Below are 8,088 nucleotides of genomic sequence, written 5' to 3'. Positions count from 1 at the left end.
TTTTTTTCTCCGGTACCAGGAACCGAACTCACAACCTTGCGCTTGCCAGGCAGGGGCTTTTGCCGCTGAGCTAAATCCCCAGCCTGGTCATTTTGACTTTGAGGAAGAGCCAAAAAGTGAATGTGCCAGATCCAGTGAATAAGGTGGATAAGGACACAGAGTCATGATTTTTTGAGTCTGTCTTTCTGTTGGATGGCACTCAGCAATAGCAGTCACCATGAAGAAAGAGGACTTACAGAACTGCTTCATAAAGTGGCAAGACAATGGGATGAGTGTGTCTGAAGCAAGGGGCAGTATTTGGAGGGGCGGGGCTAATGGCAATGTACCTTGTACTGTAATGAATTTTCAAAACTGAAACATTTGTTGGCCACCCCTTGCACAACTGGGAGGCAGATTTCCCAAAGGAGCTGTCCCAGCCCCTCGTCATTAAACCCTGACTATGGAGTCCTTGTTAAACCTGCAGTCCCGGTGGGACCCAGCACTTCAGAGTCCACCGTCTGTTTTGGGGCATCTGCACAGCGCTGTGGGCAGCAGACTCCACTCTGAGTCGATGTGGTGTGGGCGGGTGACTCTGGGTGGACAGGGCTTGTTCTGCTTCTCTCCAGGATTTTTGTACTCCATGAGGAGGTCTTAGATGCCTCTCAAATCCCTTGAAACAAGAAGATCCATAATTTGGGGAACTTCTGTGTCCCACCTCTGTCGACACCCGGGCCATGAGAGAGGACTACTGGTCAGGAGGTGGGGAAGCGGGCCCTGCGATTCCCAGCACAAGGGGGCTTCGTGGGACTCCTGCTCCCACCTGTCTCTAGCTGTTTCTCTTCAGGGTTATGGAGCAGAGTTCTCAGGAACTGGGCAGTACTGGCCCTCAGGGGAGCGTTCCCAGGAAATTGACCTAACACAGATCCTTGGGTGCCCAGGAAAGGGAAGGTGTGGTGCTGAAAACAATAGCAAGAGCGTGAGGCTGCGGCCTGAACCCATGCAACACAGCCTGTAGCTTCTCACTCACTGATAGGCCATACTTGGGGTTTGGGGAGCTTCTGATGCCCACAGCAGTGGGCTCTTCAGGGGCGGCTCTTCAGAGGAAGAGGAGCTTACTGATAAGAAAATAAACATCATTCTAGCAACTTGTAGACATTAACTAAACTGTGCCCAGAAGATCAGAGGATTTTTCTTTGAAAGGTGAAAGGGCGAGAGAGAGAGAGAGAGAGAGAGAGAGAGAGAGAGAGAGTTTTGCTTTACTGCCAGAGTAGAGAAAGGGCTCTCTGAATTTATCCCACCTTTGTCTTGTTCTGCTCCTATAGGCAAGAAGAAACCCAGGCCTCACCCCCTTCCCCTCAGTTCACTGAGGTTATTAATTCCAGGGGGTAATCCTTTCCTTCCGTACCAGGAGGGGGTAGGGAGACCTCAGGCATCTAAGCCTTTGATCTGGGTTGCCGTAAAGAGAAAAACTTCTATAAAACTGTCAGGGAGATAGGAAGGGGCCTTGAAAGAGAGGTCATAAATGGGCAGTTCACCTTTGATCAGTGGTCCTAGATCCTTTTAATAGCCCAGGATTATGGGTTTAGAAATGTCCCTCATGTTTCCCCACAGGAACCATGAGATTTAAAAACAATTAGCTTGCTCTAAAAGTTTAGAGAGATTTGGCACAAAGGATTTTAATTTTCATTAGAGGAGAAAGAAAGGGAAGGAGAAAGGAAGGAAGAAAAGAAAGAAAGAAAGAAAGAAAGAAAGAAAGAAAGAAAGAAAAGAACAGAACAGAACAGAAGAGACAGAACAGAAAAGAAAAGAAAAGAAAAGAAAAGAAAAGAAAAGAAAAGAAAAGAAAAGAAAACAGCAGCCCAAGCCATGAAGTTGATCCCCATGTTAGTAGCAAATTGGAGTCCAGTCTGTTTCTTTCTATGTAATAGGATACTCGCTGGCCTGGCAATTCCACTAAAATCTACTGACTCATGAGGGTCTAAAATGCATTTTTATTCCCTACTCCCTCACCCCACTGACCAAGGGAACAAAGCCTTGTCTGTCTCTCATTGTTGGATTTTTATTTCAGGCTATTAAAACATCAGAAAAAAGGGAATCTCAGTCTGACGCTTTTCACCTGGGCATAAACAGATACTAGCGCTGATGGCTGGCTTCCAGCAAATTGAGTGTGTGTGGTCAAATGTTTCTTAGGCTGGCTCATTCATCAGGGCACTGTCTGGGGCTGGGGTGTCTACGAATATCTCTTTCTCCTCCCTTCTCCTGCTCACTGAGCACCTGCCTCTTGGGCAGCAGGACTGTGAGCAACCCTGTCCTCACAACCACATGGGACCCACACCCCAGGGTCCTATTTCCTGCTTCAATCCTGCCTCTCCCTGTTTGTGTATCAGCTGGAGCCAAACACCACATCCCAGTGAAGCTGGTGAGTTCGCCTGTGTCCGCAACACCTGAGCCGCCACCCAGATATGTCCCAAGCCCACCAGAGTCTCACAGAACTGTCCCTCCCTTCTCTATGGGAGCCCTTGTGTGAATGGCTCCCAGGCCTGGCTCCTTCTCCAGCACCTTTGGCACCCACCAAAACGGAAGTGGAATCAACCATTCCACTGGCCAATGGGGCAGGACTGCAGCAGGTCTAGCCTTAATTATAGAATTACATAGTGCATTGTCAACCCCTGGGTGGGACAACAAGCCTCTGCTGGACAAGTAAGGCATTCTTCTTTTTTTTTTTTTTTTTGGTTTTTCTCCGGTACCGGGAGCCGAACTCACGACCTTACGCTTGCCAGGCAGGCGCTTTTGCCGCTGAGCTAAATCCCCAGCCCCAAGTAAGGCATTCTTCTTGCCAAGAGAGAGCCCAAAATAAAACCTGCCACTGGTCCTACACAAGGCCTTGACATCTGCAGGGAGGGCCCCAGAGCCGGGAGAGTGGACAGCAACCAACTGAGAACTACAGGGTCCCTTCAAACTCACAGCAAACTCCAAAGGTGGGCAAGAGTGACAGATGGTGGCCAGGCATGGTGGGGTTTACCTGTAATCCCAGCGCTAAGGAGGCTGAGGTAGGAGGATTGCCCAAGTTCGAGGCCAGCTTGGGCTACATAGTGAGACCCTGTCTCAAAAAAAAAAAAAGAAGGAGGAGGAGGAGAATACAAGTCGAGATTTTCCATTATGGAGTCACTATCTCTTCTTTTTTGTCCTCAGTTAAACACACATACACACATACACACACGCACACACACACTTCCATCTTCCTCTCATGCTCATCACTGAGCCCCAAAGATTCTTTTGCTGCCTCTGCCCCATGGTATACAGCTTCCTAGGTGCACTCTGGATGCTTGCATATATATTTAAATACTCAACAGCTGGATCTCTTTGACCCCAAACCTCTGGTCAGGAGAGTCAAAACCTCAGGCAAGCTAAGCACTCACACTTGATGGCTCCTCTGATGCATGAATGCTGTCTCAGGAGTATCTTGGGGGTAGGGAAGAGAACAGAGCATAGACAACTGCTGTCCGGGTGCATAGAGAAGTGCTCGGCAGGTTAATCAGACTTCTCACATTCTTGCTGCTGATTTGGCTTTTTTTTCCCCCCTTTAGTGCTGGGGATCAAACCTGGGTCTTTGTGTGTGCCAGGCGAGCACTCTGCAACCAAGCCACACCCTCCACCCTGCTCTGGCTTTTCAAAGAGCCTCTTTCTGTGTCTTTGGCTTTGTTTCAGCATCTCATACCTGGTGCACATGCAGTTTGGACTGCTTGCAAGTGGGGTATCATTTCTACTCCCTCTCGTAGGGACCTCATCCAGGTGATGCTGTGATTTTACACACGTTCCGCTGGACGTGACTTGTTATTGTGAACCTGTGCCTAGAAAGGGGTCCCAGATGGTAGGCTGTCAATGGCCAGCAGTAGTTGGCAGCAGAAAGGGCAGAGTCCTCTGGCAAGGATATAGGGCAAGAATAGTAGGGCAAGCTAGAAGAGTGGAGTCCTTTGGAGCGGCTAGGATCTCTGGCCCAGGTCCAGATTTCCCTGGGCCTCCCAGAAGTAGACCCTGGAACCCTTCAGGTTCTGCTATAAAAGAAGGTCCTTTGCTAGAAATCAGGGAGGTGGATTGGAGCCAGAAGGTGTGCTGGAGACAAAGCCGAGGCCACAGAGCTGGGGCTAGGAGAGGGGCACAGAAGCAAAGGCTCCAGGCTCCTCAGGACCAGCTTCTTGCCTTCGCACTCAGCAACATTTGAAAGGTCCTGAGCTGTCCTTGGCAGTGTCTCAGTCACCCTGGCCTGGAAACTTGGGATCCCCATCCAGGGGTCTTTCTACAGCTTTCCACCATCAGCAGTTCCTCCAGTGCAGGCACCTTAGCCACTGTCTAATGTCCAGCCTAGAGGAACTAGGAGAACTGAGGGGAGCCAGGGTGTCTCATCCTTATCCACGGAAATCCTAACGGGTCAACTCCGTCTTCTTCAGGAAATCCAAGAGAAAAATCTTTCCTTTCTTCCTTCCTTTCATTTTCAGGGCCGGGGATGGAACCCAGGGTCTTGCCTATGCAGGACAAATGCTCTACCACTGAGCTACCACCCCCAGCACCATTCCGCTCTTGTTGGGGAACGGAAGTATTTGCTGAGCTCCTGCCCAGTGGGCTTGGGAATAATTTTTCTTCCAATTCTCTTTCTCAGGGCTCTTTCAGGCCCTGCTCCTTTCCTTAGTCCTGCACCTATCAGAGATGCCTTCCCTGACTCTTCGTACTCGCACTGTCAGACTGAGTTCTTCCCCGTCAGAGGCCTTCATTTCACCCTGGAGACCTGGACATGTGCTCATTGCTTTGCTCCTGCACCGGACTATGGTGAAAACTCTGACGTGCGTCTTTCATCTCTTTCTGAGCACAGCACTATGCTCGGCTCAGAACAGGAGGCTCCGTAAAGGTTTATTGGATAAATGAGCAAAGGAAGGACAGAATGAAGGCTCAGAGATACAGCTGCGTGCATGTGGGTGTCAGGTGACAAAGCGGACACCCACAAGCAGTTGGGCACGTTGTGTCGGGTGCCCCCTTTGTGTCAGGCACGGAGCTGGAAGGACTCGCTGCTGCTCCCTTGCCTTCTTGTAGCCAGGAAGGCTTGCTTGCCCTTGCCCGTACCCCTGGTCAGACCTGCTGCCCCTGCATACTCGGGCCTTGCCATGTGCAGGACAAATGTCCGCACAGGTGCTATCATCAGTTTTCATCCTAGATAGTCTGCTCTTTCTCAGAAGGTAAATAAGCCCCGTCCCACACTGGCTCCTGTTCTCTGAAATGACTTCCTCATGCTTCTCACATCCCATGACAGCATCACCTTCTCTGGACGTCCTCTGTGGCCCAGGCTTCAGCACCTCCTTCCTTTTCACATGAGCTTCCTTGGCCCTGAGCCAGAGCACATCTCCACGGGCCCTTCAGTCCCTTGCCCAGTAACTGATGGCCCTTGTCTCCCCCTAGTTTTGTCTGGAGATGGTACAAAACCAAGATCCCCTGTCTGTCCTCATATACAGTCTTCTCTTGCCATGGTCCCAAGTCCTCAGCTCAGCCTGGAAGCTTTCTTCATCTAATTTCCAGCAAACTCAGAGTAGACAATTGGAAATGCAACTGGGGAGGCGGTTCTGCATGCTGTCCCGGGGCATTCACTTAGACTGGACATCTTCGCCTAGGGTGAGCCCCCACCCTCCAGCCACCAGCTGCGCTTAGATCAACTCTGCAAGGCGAAGGGCACTGAAGCTCTTGGGGCTCCAACCCAGGGCTGGTATGCCAGGTGGACTGGGATTGTAACACGCACATTCACACACGCATACACACACGTACACACATTTATACACGCACATGCCATGGAGTAGTGACCTCCAACTCTACCCTAGGCTGGAAGCCTAGACAGGCCTGAGAAATTGGGATTGATATCATAAATTATGCTTGTGCAGTCGCTGTAGGTGTAAGAGGCAGTTTAGCTATTTCGCTTAATAGTTGGTTTGCAAAGGACAGGGTCTAAGGTGGAGCTGAGCTGTTCAGCCTTACAAGGGAAACAGCGCAGACCGGGTTCAGAGCTAACTCAAGCCATATAGATAACCAAGCTCTGAAGTTTAAAAGCAAACATGGAGAAAATGGTAGGCATTAAAACAAGGAGAGTTAACTCTGACCCCAGGAAAGAAATTCCTTAGATGGAATGGAAAACACCAAATTAGCAACCCCTCCCTACATCTGGGATTGGGGCTGGGTTTCAAGGAATTTAAAGATTCTGGTTTTGCTTTTGAACTCTGCATTAGTAAGTCTGCACCCCAGATAGTTATTTTAACCCATCGGCTACCTGTGATCGGTGATCACCGCACACCGACGGAATTCTCATGCTCTGCTTATCCATAAAAGACCCAGGCAAAGAGCCCACATAGCCACCTAAGCAGGAATTTTCTTTCTTATACTTCCAATAAATGCTCCCCTTAACTGCTTCCTTCTCTGCAATTTCATTCTTCAACTTCATGAGACGTCTGCCTGGCTTGGATGAAAACACAGGGACCAGGACAGCTACATTAGAGAGGAAATCAGGCTACTTGGCTATGACTCAGGGCAACTTAATGAAGAAGGTGCAGATAGCTCTTTGCCTGTTGGATTCACACCCTCTTCTCCCCTCTGTTCCAAGAGAGGATTACAGCAACAGGGCTGCCACGGCCTCAGGGGGAAGGAAAGCTTTTGTATTTCCCCAGCTCCATCCCTGTGACATCATCTTAGCCTGGCCTTTCCCTTCCTTTAAAAGCATCTCAACCCTGCCCTCCCTGCACAGCTCTTTGTCCCTCTTCCTCTCTCCTCCCCCTCCCCCTCCCTTCACCTCTCTCTTCCCTGGTCGTGGTAACCTATCCCTCCCCTGGTCTCTTCAGATTTAGGGAGGCCACAGATCTGCCACCACTAGCCCCAGGCTACTGAGCTCTCCTTGTGTCTCTCCTACACCCGGCCCTTCTCTTTGTGATTAGCACTTTAGAAATAAAACCTCCTAGAATTATCCTAATTTGATGTGTTGTTTTTCTCCTGGCTCTTTCCTCTGAGTCCTGCCCTCTTTCCCACCTTTTCCCACCTACCCTAGTTTCTTGTTTATGTCATCCATACCCGCCTGACCAGTACCTATACAGATGCCCGTCAACCCAACAAAGCCATCATAAATGGAAAATATCCTAAGTTGAAAATGCATTTAAGGGGCTGGGGATTTAGCTCAGTGGCACAGCGTTGCCTGGCAAGCGCGACGTCGTGAGTTTGATTCCTGGTACTGGGGTGGTGGTGGGGGGGATGCATTTAAATACACCTAATCTACCAACCAACCACTGTCCCTTCACCCAGCCTCCCTTAAACATGCTCAGAAACCTTTTGTCAGCCTGCCTTGGGGCAAAACCATCTAACACAAAGCTGATTTTATAATGAAGTGTTGACTATTGACTTAGGCAGCTCTGTCACTATAACCAATACCTGAGATAAGCAAAGAGGAAAGGTTTATTTTGGTTCACAGTTTTGAACCTTTAGTCCACAGCTGGACCCATTGCTTTTTGGCCTCTACTGGGGGGAGCTGGATAGCAACAGTGACAGAGCATGGGGCACAGCAAACTGCTCACTTCATGTTCAGGAAAAAAAAAAAAAAGGAAAAGGGGGCCTGGGTCCCACAACCCCCTTTGAGGGCCCCCATGCCCTGAGGACCTCCCACTAGGCCAGACCTCTTAAGGGTTCCAGACATCAAGCTCCCTTTAGTGCCACAGGCTAGGAAAAGGCCTTAATAAACAGACCTTTGAGCAGGTTGTGGTTGCGCAGGCCTGTAATCCCAGCACTCGGAGGCTGAGCTAGGAGGATTGTCGCGAGTTCAAGACCAGCCTGGGCTACAAAGTGAGCTCAAGGCCAGCCTGAACTGCATAGCGAGACCCTGTCTCAAAAAGACAAAAAAAAAAAAAACAAAAAAATACCATACAGAACTCAGCTGAGCCAGGACAGAGGACAGCCCTGAGCTGTCAAGTATCAGAGTAGTAACCCCAATGAGCCCAAATAAAAGTGACAAGATCACTGACTTAAACCATGGGATCACCAAGAGGCTAAAACTGGAGAAGATATGAGCTCTTTGGTTTCATTTCCCTCTGCAGC

Source organism: Chinchilla lanigera, unplaced genomic scaffold, assembly GCF_000276665.1.
Source record: "Chinchilla lanigera isolate Chin_1 unplaced genomic scaffold, ChiLan1.0 scaffold00019, whole genome shotgun sequence".
NCBI lineage: Eukaryota > Metazoa > Chordata > Mammalia > Rodentia > Chinchillidae > Chinchilla > Chinchilla lanigera.
This window is presented reverse-complemented; position numbering follows the sequence as displayed.